The sequence below is a fragment of the Camelus dromedarius genome, chromosome X (assembly GCF_036321535.1).
Source record: "Camelus dromedarius isolate mCamDro1 chromosome X, mCamDro1.pat, whole genome shotgun sequence".
In the NCBI taxonomy this organism is placed as follows: domain Eukaryota; kingdom Metazoa; phylum Chordata; class Mammalia; order Artiodactyla; family Camelidae; genus Camelus; species Camelus dromedarius.
In genome coordinates, this window is record NC_087472.1 from 63587633 (window position 1) to 63601349 (window position 13717).

Here is a 13717-nt window from a genome sequence, read left to right on the forward strand (position 1 = left end):
ACTATGGAAAAGATTGTGGAGATTCCTCAAATGACTAGGAATAGACTTACACTATGACCCAGGAATCCCACTCCTGGGCTTGTATCCAGAAGGAAATCTACTTCAGGATGACACCTGCACCCCAATGTTCATAGCAGCACTATTTACAATAGCCAAAACATGGAAATAGCCTAAATGTCCATCAACAGGTTACTGGATAAGGAAGATAAGGTATATTTATACAATGGAATACTACTCAGCCATAAAAACTTACAACATAATGCCATTTGCAGCAACATGGATGCTCCTGGAGATTGTCATTCTAAGTGAAGTAAGCCAGAAAGGGAAAGAAAAATACCATATGAGATCGCTCATATGTGGAATCTAAAAAACAAAAACAAAAACAAACAAACAAAAACAAAGCATAAATAAAGGACAGAAATAGACTCACAGACAGACAATACAGACGTGTGGTTACCAGGGGGGTGGAGGGTTGGAAGGGATAGACTCGGATTTCAAAATTGTAGAATAGACTACACTGTATAGCACAGGGAAATATACACAAAATGTTACGATAACTAACAGAGAAAAAAATGTGACAATGAGTGTGTTTATGTCCATGAGTAACTGAAAAATTGTGCTGAACACTGGAATTTGACACAACATTGTAAAATGATTATAAATCAATAAAAACTGTTAAAAAAAAGAAAACAGTGTATAAAGAATAATAGAAGAGCAAATTGAAGCTGAATAGCAATCAGGTTGAGACGTCCTTTAAAATGCTTTAAGAGGAGAAAAGAGGAAAAAAATGTATTTGAAATCTGTGTATAATCAATAACAGGATATCAAACCCAAGAGAAATAAAAATGAAATTACGTGGATTTTTAAAAATAATAATAATAAAAATATTTTTTTAAAAATTTGAAAGGGATTAAAAGTGGGTGTATATATAATTGTTTCAGAAGTAAAAAGTTGTTGAAAACAGTATGGAGATTTCTCAAAAGACCAAGAATAGACTTACCATATCATCCAGGAATCCCACTTGTGGGCTTATATCCAGAAGGAACCCTACTTCAAAATGACACCTGCACCCCAATGTTCAAAGCAGCATTATGTACAATAGCCAAGACATGGGAACAGCCTAAATGTCCATCAACATGTGAATGGATAAAGAAGAATTGGTATATTTATACAATGGAATACTACTCAGCCATAAAACCCGACAACATAACGCCATTTGCACCAACATGGATGCTCCTGGAGAATGCCATTCTAAGTGAAGTAAGCCAGAAAGAGAAAGAAAAATACCATATGAGATCGCTCATATGTGGAATCTAAAAAACAAAAAAACAAACAAAAAAACCAAACAAACAAAGCATAAATACAGAACAGGCATAGACTCATAGACATAGAATACAGACTTATGGTTGCCAAGAGGATGGGGGGTGGGAAGGGACAGGGACAGACTGGAATTTCAAATTTGTAGAATAGATAAGCAAGATTATACTGTATAACACAGGGAAATATATACAACATCTTATGGTAGCTCACAGAGAAAAGAATGTGGCAATGAATATAATATGTTCATGTATAATTGAAAAATTGTGTCCTACACTGGAATTTGACACAACATTGTAAAATGATTATAAATCAATAGAAAAATGTTAAAAAATAAAATAAAAGGGTAATAGAAAATAGAACAGGTAAAAGCAGATTTAATAAAAAAAGAAAACATAGTTTTGGGATTGGTGTTCTCCTGGATTCTGTGTTCTTTTAATACGTAGTCTTTCTGTCTTTGTCCTCATTTGGAAGCTCAACTTGTTGTTTCCAGAGGCCCTGCATTGGCGCCCTCATCTGTGCTCCTCCCAGTGCTTTTCAGCAAGCAGATTGCACCTCCTCCCAACAGTGGGTCAGGTGCAGCTCTCCTTTGTTTTGGGCGGGCAGGTCTCTACCCCTTCCGATGCTGTAGTCAGATGTTGCAGACTGGCCAGGTAGGAGGGTGGGTCGAGCCCCCTCCCAGCACAGCGATCAGGGGCTGCATTCCTGCCCGAAAGGCTGGGGGCTGCTCGCCCTCTCCCAGCACCGCTCGCTCCACTGCTCTGTGCTTCTGTGCCCTCGGCCTCGGGTCGGCACTCCACAGGCGGCCTCGGGGAAGAGGGAGGAACAGTCCTGTCCCTGCTCCAGGCCATAACCCAGCTCCCTGTTTGTCTAGGCAGAGAAATTTCTTTGAGGGACCAGGACGGAAGGATCCTATCTGCCTTGGGCTGTAGACTAGTCTCCGTCTGGCCTTTGAGGCTGCTAAGTCCTTATGTGTGGATGCAGGTTTCGCCCCTGCCTGGGTGCTAAGCGCCAGAGGATATAACGGCTGTGCCTGAGCCCCGCCTCTCTTCACCTGAAAACTTTCCAAGCTTTTTCAGAGATGGGGGTATGCACCCTTCCCCCCAGGGCACATCAGCCATGTTGTTTTATGGAGGGCCCAGATTGTTCTGCCTTGTGCACCCACAGCTATGGCACTCAGCCCCTTGCAGTCCCCCAGGGCTGCCTCACTGCAGCTGTCCCAGTCCTCCGCCCGTCTTGGGCAGCCTGGTCCTGGCCCCAGCTTCTGGGCTGCGTCTCAGGCTGGGTGTTGTGGCGACCCTCTGTGCCCATTTAACTTAGTTCTGTCAGTCAAGAGCTGCTCTGTACAGATCCGAGCCTTGGACGCTTCCCCTCCATCCCGCTGGCCTCTCAGTTGGAGAGGGGAGACCTAGCGAACAAACACCAGTCCTCCTTTGCCGCTCCCTCTCCACGGGACCTGTCCCACTCTGTTTTGCCTTTTCTTCTTTCTTATTTCCTTTTCTCCTACCAGATTTTTGGCGTCTCTATCTTTTGAAGAGGACAATGTTCTGTTGGAGTTCCACATGTGCTCTGGTTGGCTGAGTGGTCTGTGGATATCAGTCTTGGTGTATTTGTGGGAGAGGGTGAGCTATGAACGTCCTTCTACTCCACCATTTTGGCCTCTTTGTTCTTTTTTTTTGATGAAGGCCTATTTCACTATGAATTTCTCTCTTAATACTACTTTTGTCCATCCCATAGATTTTAAGTGGTTATGTTTTCATTGTCATTTGTCTCAAGGTATTTTTTTAATTTCTTCATTGATTTTAACATTGATCATTTTTTTTTAGCATGTCGTTTAGTCTCCATGCTGTTTGTTATTTTGTCTCATTTGTTTTTCTGTGGTTGATACCTGTTTACGTGGCATTATGATCAGAGAAGTTGCTTGAAATAATTTCTATCCTTTTAAATTTGTTGAGGTTCTTTTGTGCCAGAGAATCTGGTCTATCCTAGAGAATGTTCCATAGGCACTTGAAAAGAATATATATTCTGTTTTTTAGGGATGTAATATCCTAAAAATATCAGCCAAATCCAACTGTTCTATTGTATAATTTAGTATCTCCCTTACCTTATGATATTCTGTATGGAAGACCTGTTCAGTGATGTTAGTGGTATGTTAAAGTCTCCTACTTGTTTTCCTATGAATTTCTCCCTTTATGTGTGTATGTCTTTTATATATTTAGCTGCTCCTATATTGAGTGCATATATGTTAATGAGTGTAATATCTTCATCTTTTATTTTTCCTTTGATCATTATATACTATCCTTCTTTATCTCTCTTTGTTGCCTTTGTTTTAAAATCTATTTTATCTGATATGAGTATTGCTACTCGCACTTCACTGACATTTCCATTTGCATGAAATTTCTTTTTTTCCATCTCACTTTCAATCTATTTGTGTCCTTCACTCTAAAGTGGATCTCTTGTTTCCAGCATATTGTAAGATTTTATTATCCAATCTGCACTCTATGTCTTTTGGTTGGAGCATTTAGTCCATTGACATTTATACTAATTTTTGATACGTATGTTTTTATTGCCATTTTGAATTTTGTTTTCCAGTTTATTTGTTATTTGTTTTTATTCCTTTTTTTTTCTTTTTTTGTGGTTTGATAACTTTCTTTGGTTTTAGCTTGGTTTGTTTTTGGCTTTTATAACTCTGTTGTATGCATTTAACTTGTGGTTACTTTGTTTTTCAAGTATGCTAACCCCTTACTATATCTGTTTGCTTTAGACTCATAATCATGTAGGCTCAAACACATCCTAAAAAGAATGAAGAAAAAAAAGAAAGAAAAGAAGAGAGATAAAAAAGAATCTATATTTTCTTGCTCAATTCTCCCACCTTTAATGGTTTTGGTATTTTTAATTTTTTATTTATTTTTTTACATCTCCATGTTTATTCTATTACAATTCACTCTAGTTATCACATTTCCACTTATGGTTTTCTCATTTGTATAGCTTCCTTTTTCTTTTCTATTTAGAGTAGACATTTCTATGTTTCTTTTAGCATAGTGTTAGTATTGTTGAATTCTTTTAGTTTTTGCTTCTTGTTCAATTCTTTATCTCTCATTCTACTCTAAAATGTAGTCTTGCTGTATATAGTATTTAAGTTACATCTTTTCTCATTCAGGACTTTGATATATCTTACTTCTCCCTTCTGGCCAGCAGTGTTTGTGTAGAGAAATCAGCTGAAAGCCTCATGGGGTTCTCATGTAAGTATTTGTTTTCTTGTTGCTGCCTTTAGATTCCTCTCTTTATCTTTACCTTTGGCCATGTTAATTACAATATGCCTTGGTGTAGGTCTCTTTGGGGTCTTCTTGTTTGAGACTGTATGTGCTTTCTGTACTTGGATATCTGTTTCCTTCTTTAAGTTTGGAAAGTTTTCAGTCCCAATTTCTTAAAATACTTTTTCAATCCCCTTTGCTCTTTCTTCTCCTTCTGAGACTCCTATTACGAACAGTTTGGCACACTTCATATTATCCCATAGGTCTCTTATCTTGCTTTCATTGGTTTTAATTTGCTTTTCTGTCTGTTTTCTGATTTGGGGACTTCTATTATCTTGTCTTTTAAGTTACTTATTCTTTCCTCTTCATTATTTAGTCTGTTTTAGACTGCCTTCAGCTCAGCTCTTATCTCAGCAACTGAGTTTTCTGATTTTAATTTGCTCTTCTTTATAGTTTTAACTTCCTTCTTAAAGTATTCTCTGTCTCTATTCATAGTCTCCTTTAGTTCCTTCAATACATTGATCATTTCCTTTTTGAAGTCATGATCTAGTAGACTATTGAGGTCTGTTTCATTAATAGTTCTTTCAGGGGATTTCTCTTGTTCTTTATTTGGGAGTAGTTTCTCTGTTTCTTCATTTTACATATATTTCTCTGGCTTTATGAATTTAGGAGTATCAGTTGTCTACTGTGGTTTGAAAGGTTGTTTTATTTTTTTTGTCTTTATTTAAAGTAGGAGTGTTCCTTTGTAGTTGTGTGTATCTAATAGTTTTGTTGTGATTGTTCTTATTATGTTGGTTGCCACATCTTTCTTCCATGAGTGTTGGGTGTTATCCCTTTGATTGGGGATGTGGTTTGTGTTGTGGTCTTCAGAGCCTACCCTGATCATTGTTGTTGATCCAGGCCTCCATTTTGTTCTGTAGTTGTCACAGACTTGACAGGGGCCAGGAATAGAGGCTTCTAGATCCATTTCTGAGCTGTGGTGTGTAGTAGGCAGGGTTGAAATTCTTCACCTGGGAAGAAGAATAGGCAGAAGTTGTCCACCTGGACGTGCCCTCAGTGGTATTGTCTGTCACTTGTTATGTGGGCTTACAAAGTACTTTTTGTTGAGGCTGCCTTTATCCCCACATTAGCTATGGGAATGTTGGCCACCTGCCCTGTTGTCTCCCAGGTTCTGAGCCCCAGGAACCACCAGTGAAGATCCACCAATGTCAGGTGTTTGGACCTGCCATAGCATGCATGCAAACACCTCAATTTGTAGTATGCCACAGGTCAGTGTAGACACCAGCCCTGGCTCTGCATACATTACAGTACCCAGGCCTATGGTAAATACCCATACTTGGCCCTGCCATGTGTCAACTCCCTGTTTGTCACAGAGGCATGGGTCCACAAAGTGTCCAGAGAGAGCAAATCTACCCTCTCTGCCTGGGGCTGTAAACAAATATGTCCCACCTATGGAGTTGCAGAGCTGCTGAGTCTGGATTCAGCATTCAGCCCTACCTCCATGCAGCAGTGATGACTATAATCAACCCCTACCTCTTTTCTGATGAAAATACACCAACAATGGAGCCAGCTGGAGAAAGTGGCTATGGCACAGCTGTGTTGTGCCACTCCCCCCCCCACACCAACAGTGGTGCTTTTTTATGATAGTCTCAGGCTGTTATGTCCACAAACACCCCAAGCCAGGGCTCATACGGCCCCCCAATCCCCTGAGGCAGCCTCTGTGCAGTGGGCCCAAGCCCTCTGCCTGGGCTCCTCACTGATCTCCAGCAGCCAGTCCTGGCTCATCCCTTCCAGCTTGTTTTTAGGGCTAGGGATAACAGTAACCCTTTGAGGCAATTTCCCTTAGTTCTGTCTGCCAAGCATTGGCCACTTTCTCCTCTGAGCCTCAGAAGCTCTGCTTCTGTCCCCACTGACCTCCTGGCTAGATGGAAAGGGGGATTCCCAGCATGATGGTGCCTTTTTCCTATTTCACTCACTCCCTACAGGACTGTTCCTGCACTGATATTTCCTTCTTCCTTTTTTTTTTTTTTTCCTCTTACCAGATTTTGTGAGAATCCTTCTGTATTTGAAATGAGAGATATTCTGCTGGAGTTCAATAGGTGTTCTGTGCAATTCAGAGGGAATGTAAATGTAATTCTTGGTGTATTTGTAGGAGATGGTGAGTTGTGAGTCTCTCTACTCTATCATATTGGCTCAACCCCTGTATCATTACTTTTTATCCATTACTTTTACATTTAAATTATTGAAAAAAAAGTACTTGTAGACTTTAAAATTTTTTGTGTGTGTTCCTGTCAATTCTTATACTGTATATTTGAAAGGAATATTAATACATTTATAAAATTTTAGAATTTTCATTTTGGTGAATTTCAAATTCCTCTAACATGTCATGACCATCTTTATCTCTGGTAATACTTCTAGTGTTAAAATCTAGTCTACCTAATGTCAGTAGTGTTATCACTTTTAATAGCATTTTCCTAGTACATTTTTTCGATCCTTTGCCTTTTAAACTTTCTGTGTCTTCATGTCTTAGGTGTTTCTTTTGTAAATATCATGAATTTTAAAAATATGATATCTGAAAATTGTACTTGGAATAAAATTTATTTCAAAATGAAATTTATTTCTTCTCTGTTCTTGAAAGATGCCTTCTTTTGGTATACAATGCTAAGTTGACAATTTTCTCTTGCCACCTCTTGTAGCTTATTTTGTTGGCCTTAAGAAGACAGTTATTAGTCTAACATCCATTGCTTTCTAGGTAATCTGTCTTTTCTCTCTGGAGGTTTTTCAGATTTTCCCTTATTACTTAGGGTTTTTTAAATTTCATTACAATGTGTCTAGTTGTGGCTTTCATTTATTTATCCTGTTTGGATTTGTGTGTGTGTGTGTGTGTTGTAGAGGGAGTTTTCTGAATCATTAGATCGATATCTTCATAAATTTTAGTATGTTCCCATTTATGATCTCTGCAAAAATTGTCCCTTTCTCATTCTCTGTATTCCCCCCTCAGAACTGTGACTAGATATGTGGCAGACCTTTCAGTCTATCCACCATGCTTTTAAATTTATCTTACTTTTATTTTATATCTCAGTTTTTGTGATGAATTTTGGATAATTCATGTGTAACTCCCAGTTAACCAATTCTTTTTTTTCAGTTTTGTCAATGATTTCTCATTTTAGTGAAAATTTTTCCCTTAGAGCTTCTATTTTCTTTTTAGTAATGTCTGCTCATTTTTGATAGCCTTTTGTTTTATCATTTTTTATTTCTTTAGACATATTAAATTTACTTATTTTCCATTTTATTTCTAGTAAGTCTAGTATTTAACATCTTTATGAGCTTGTTGCCTATAGTTTATTGTTTCTACTGACTCTTGCTCATGGTAGTTTTTATGCCTCTGAGTTTTATGATGTTTTTTGAAAACCAAGATCTAATGTTCCTTATAACTTGCTTGCTAATGTGAATTCTTTGAGACCAGATTAAAAAGAGTGTTTTTTAAATAGAATTTACATCTGATTTTGCAGGTACAACTTGCTGAGAATAAAAGGGAAGAGACATGGTGAGGGTCATGAACTTGTCAATTATGGTTTTAGTCATTCAGGCATGAATTTGGTCACACAGGTATACGGTATATGAGGGTATAGTCAAGACAGTAAAATTTTTACTGAAAGTGAGACGTGGCTGAGTTACAACCATTAACATGCTTGATAACTCTCTGCTGCTTTCAATGTCATATATTTGCAAATTAAGATTACAAACTCTTACATACATTAAAGGCAAGAAAAGGAATAATGTAGTTAGTGAACTTGTATGCCAAATGAGTGTGGTTTTATGTTTTAGTTTGCTAATGGTAAAATAAGAAATAAAACCTAGACTCAAGAATCATGTTAAGGAGATCGGCCAAGATGGCAGAGTAGAAGGACACTCATAGCTCACCCTCTCCCAAAAATACACCAAAACTCACATCCATGGACCCACCCAGCCAACCAGAGAACTTACTAAACTCCAACAGAACATCACCCACTTCAATAGGCAAAGACACTATGAATCTGGTAAGAGAAAAGGAAAAAAGAAGAAAAAGAAAAACAGTGCAGGACTGGTCCCAAGGGGAGGAAGCAGCAAAGGAGGAATAGCGCTCTTCCATGGGTCTCCCCCTCTCCAACAGAGAGGTCAGCAAGATGGAGGGGGATCCTCTGAGGCTCAGATCTGTATGAAGCAGACCTTGACCAACTGAGCTAAGTTAAATAGGCATAGAAGGTCTCTGCAACATCCAGCCCTAGAGGGAAAGAATCAGGTGGTGGGATGGGAAAGGCTGCCTGAGCAGGGTGGAGGACTGGGCCAGGCTTCACAGAGGCAACCCTGGGGGACTGCAGGGTGCTGCATGCCATGGATGAGTGGGTACACAGGGCAAAACAACCTGGGCCTGCATAAAATAACATGGCTGATGTGCCCTGGGGGGAAAGGTGCCATACCTCCTATCTCTGAACACTCACTGAAGGTTTTCAAGTGAAGAGAGGTGGAGCTCAGACACAGCTGCCATATCCTCTTGTGCTTAGTACCCAGGCAGGGGCAGGATCGAAACCTGAATCCATACCTAAGGGCTTAGCAGCCTAAAAGGTGAGATGAAGACTAGTTTACAGCCCAAAGCAGATAGAATCATTTGGCCCTGGTAAATCTGAGAACTTGTGCCTCCAAGACAAACAAACAAGGAGCTAGGTTTTGACATGGAGCAGGGGCAGGGCTGTTCTGCCATCTTCCCTGAGCCCGCCTATGGAGATAGGACCTGAGGTAGAGTGGGCATCTGCACAGAGCAGGGGAGAGACTAGTACCAGGAGAGAGTGGGTGGCCACCAACCTTCCTAGCAGGAGCACAGCACCTGACTGTGGTGCTGGGACGGGGCACGATCTGCCCGCCTAACTTGTGTTAGTGCAACATCTGACCACAGCATCAGAAGGGGGAGTGACCCCCTAGCTTACCATGCTGTTGGGAGAAGGCACAACCTGCCTCTCTACCCTATGCGACTGCATCATCAGGAAGAGGCGTGACCCACCTGCCCACCTCGTAAGAGCACAGCACCTGACTGCAGTGTTTGGAAGGAGTGTGATCTGCTTACCATCCTGCACTGGGAGCAGCACAGACCAGTACACCAATGGAGGGACTCTGGAAGCAGCGAGCTGAGTTCATACAGCATGACAAGGACAGAAAGACCCCTCAATAAAATCATTAAGAGCATACAGCCTCCACAAAAACACATCCCCCTTTTTTTCTGTTTTTTTTTAAATCTGCCATATTTTTAATTAACTTTTTAATTTTTACTTTTTAAGCAATTGTATATGTCTCCAGTTTTAATCCCCTTTAAATTTTTCTTATAAGATATTTTTATTATTATTGTTTTTTAAAATCCACCTCATTTCATTTTTATTTCTCTTGGTTTTGATCTCCTGTTATTGATTACACTCAGGCTTCAATTTTTTTTTTTTGTTCTTTTCTCTTTTTGTTAAGGTTTTTTGCTTCAACTTGTTCTTCTGTTACTGATTATACACTGTTTTCAAGAATATTTTTCTCTCCCTTCTTTTAAAATTCTCTCTTTTTTAAGCTTTATTCCTGAATAGGCTTTAGATAGATAAATAAATAAACTCCTTAAGTACCATAAGAGATTACGGATACACCGTAAGCCACAGTGCCAGAGATATGAGCAGGATGACGAAGCAGAGGAACCATTCACAACTAAAACAACAAGAGAAATCCTCTGAATGAACAATCAATGAATTAGACATTGACAGCATATTAGATCAAAATTTTAAAAAAGGAATGATCAAAGTACTGAACAAACAAAAAGAGATAGTGTTTAGAGATATAAAATACGTCAAAATTGAAATTGTAGCTATAATAGGTCAATGACGAAATCAAAGTTGAAATTAAATATAAAAACCTAGAGACAAATGAAAATGAAAACACAACCACACAAAATTTATGGGATGCTGCAATGGCAGTGCTAAGAGGGAAGTTTATAGCAATATAAGCCTTCCTCAAACAAGAATAATCTCAAATAAAAATCTAAACTACCAGCTAAAAAATTAGAAAAAGAAGAACAAAATCTCCCAAAAATCAACAAAAGGAAGAAAAGGATAAAGATCAGGGAGAAAATAAATAAAACAGAGATTAAAAGAACAATAGAAAAAATCAATCAAACCAAAAGCTGGTTTTTTGAAAAAGTAAATAAAATCGACACACCTTTAGCCAAACTCACAAAGAAGAAAACAGAGAGAGCACAAATTAGCAAAAAAAGAAAGGACAATGGAGAAATTACAACAAATAAAATAGAAATACAGAATATCATATAAGAATATTAGGAAAAACTATATGGAAGCAAAATGGATAACCTAGAGGAGATGGACAAGTTTTTGGAAACATACTGTCCACCAAGACTCAATCAAGAAGAAACTGACCACTTCAACAAAGCAATCACTAGAAGTGAAATCAAATTAGCAATAAAAAATATCCCTACAAATGAAGGTCCAGGACCAGATGACTTCACTGTGGAATTCTACCAAACATACAAAGAAGAACTGATACCAGTACTTCTCAAACTCCTCCAGAAGATTGAAAAGGAGGGAATACTTCCAAACTCATTCTATGAAGCCACCATCACCCTGATATCAAGATCAGGCAAAGACTCTACCAAAAAAAGAGAATTATAGGCCAATATCACTGATGAACATAGGCGCCAAAATCCTCACCAAAATGTAAGCAAATATACTCCAACAACACATAAAAAAGATTATACATCATGACAAAGTGGCGTTCATCCCAGGGACACAAGGGTGGTTCAACATACGCAAATCAATCAATGTAATACATCACATCAACAAGAGAAAGGACAAAAACCACATGATCATCTCAATACATGCAGAAAAAACATCTGATAATATTCAACACCCATTTATGATAAAAAAAGTCACCAAAGTGGGTATAGAGGGAACATATCTCAACTTAGTAAAAGCTATATATGACAAATCTACAGCCAGCATAGTACTCAACAGTGAAAAACTCAAAGGTTTCCCACTAAAATCTGGGACAAGACAAGGCTGTCCAATATCACTGCTCCCATTCAACATAGTCTTGGAAGTCCTAGCCACAGCAATCAGGCAAGAGAGAGAAATAAAAGGGATCCAAACTGGAAAAGAAGAGATAAAAGTCTCACTATATGCATATGACATGATACTATATATAGAAACCCTAAAAGGTCCACACAAAAACTACTAGAGCTGATCAAAGAATTCAGCAAGGTAGCAGATTACAAGATTAATGTTCAAAAATCAGTTGCATTTCTTTACACTAATGAGAAATGAACAGAAAAAGAAAGTAAAGACTCAATCCACTTTAAAATAGCACCCAAATAATAAAATACCTAGGAATAAATCTAACCAAGGAGATGAAAGACTTATACACAGAAAACTACAAACCACTGACAAAGGGAATTAAAGAAGACTTTAAAAAATGGAATGATATCCCATGCTCTTGGATTGGAAGAATCAATACTGTTAAAATGGTTACATTGCCCAAGGCAATCTACAGATTTAATGCAATCCCTATCAAATTACCAAGGACATATTTCACAGAACTAGAACAAATCATAATAAAATTTATATGGAACCATCAAAGACATAGAATTGCCAAAGCGTTACTGAAGAAGAAGAAAGAGGCTAGAGGAATAACTCTCCCAGACTTCAGACAGTACTATAGAGCTACAGTCATCAAGAAAGCATGGTATTGGTCCAAAAACAGACATATAGACCAATGGAACACAACAGAGAGCCCAGAAATGAACCCACAAACTTTGGTCAACTAATCTTTGATGAAGGAGGCAAGAATATACAATGGAATAAAGACAGTCTCTTCAGCAAATGGTGTTGGGAAAATTGGACAGCAGCATGTAAAACAATGAAGCTAGAACCCTCCCTTACACCATACACAAAAATCAACTCAAAATGGATCAAAGACTTAAACATAAGACAAGATACAATAAACCTCGTAGAAGAAAATATAGGCAAAATATTATCTCACATACATCTCAGAAATGTTCCCCTAGGGCATTCTACCCAAGCAATAGAAATAAAAACAAGAATAAACAAATGAGACCTAATGAAACTTACAAGCTTCTACACAGCAAAGGAAACCATAAGTAAAACAAAAAGACAACCTACAGAATGGGAGAAAATTTTTGCAAATGATGAAACTGACAAAGGCTTGATCTCCAGAATATATAAGAAGCTCATACGACTTAAAAAGAAAAAAAACAAACAACCCAATCCAAACGTGGGCAGAAGATCTAAACAAGAAATTCTCCAGGGAAGACATACAAATGATCAATAGACACATGAAAAAATGCTCAATATCACTAATTATCAGAGAAATGCAAATCAAAACTATGATGAAGTATCACCTCACACCAGGCAGAATTGTCATCATTCAAAAGTCCACAAATGACAAATGCTGGAGTGGCTGTGGAGAAAAGGGAACCTTCCTACACTGCTGGTGGGAATGCAGTTTGGTGCAGCCATTGTGGAAAACAGTATGGAGATTCCTCAAAGGACTAGGAATAGACTTACCATATGACCCAGGAATCCCACTCCTGGGCTTATATCCAGAAGGAACCCTACTTCAAAATGACACCTGCACCCCAATGTTCAAAGCAGCATTATGTACAATAGCCAAGACATGGAAACAGCCTAAATGTCCATCAACATGTGAATGGATAAAGAAGAACTGGTATATTTATACAATGGAATACTACTCAGCCTTAAAAACTGACAACATAACGCCATTTGCAGCAACATGGATGCTCCTGGAGAATGTCATTGTAAGTGAAGTAAGCAAGAAAGAGAAAGAAAAATACCATATGAGATCGCTGATATATGGAATCTAAATAAATAAAGAACATAAATACAGAACAGAAACAGACTCATAGACATAGAATACAAAGTTGTGGTTGCCAAGGGGGCAGTGGTGGGGAAGGGATAGTCTAGGAGTTCGAAATTTGTAGGTACTGACAGTCATATACTGTATAGCACAGGGAAATATATACAATATCTTGTGGTAGCTCACAGTGAAAAACATCTGGCAATGAGTATATGTATGTTCATGTATAACTGGAA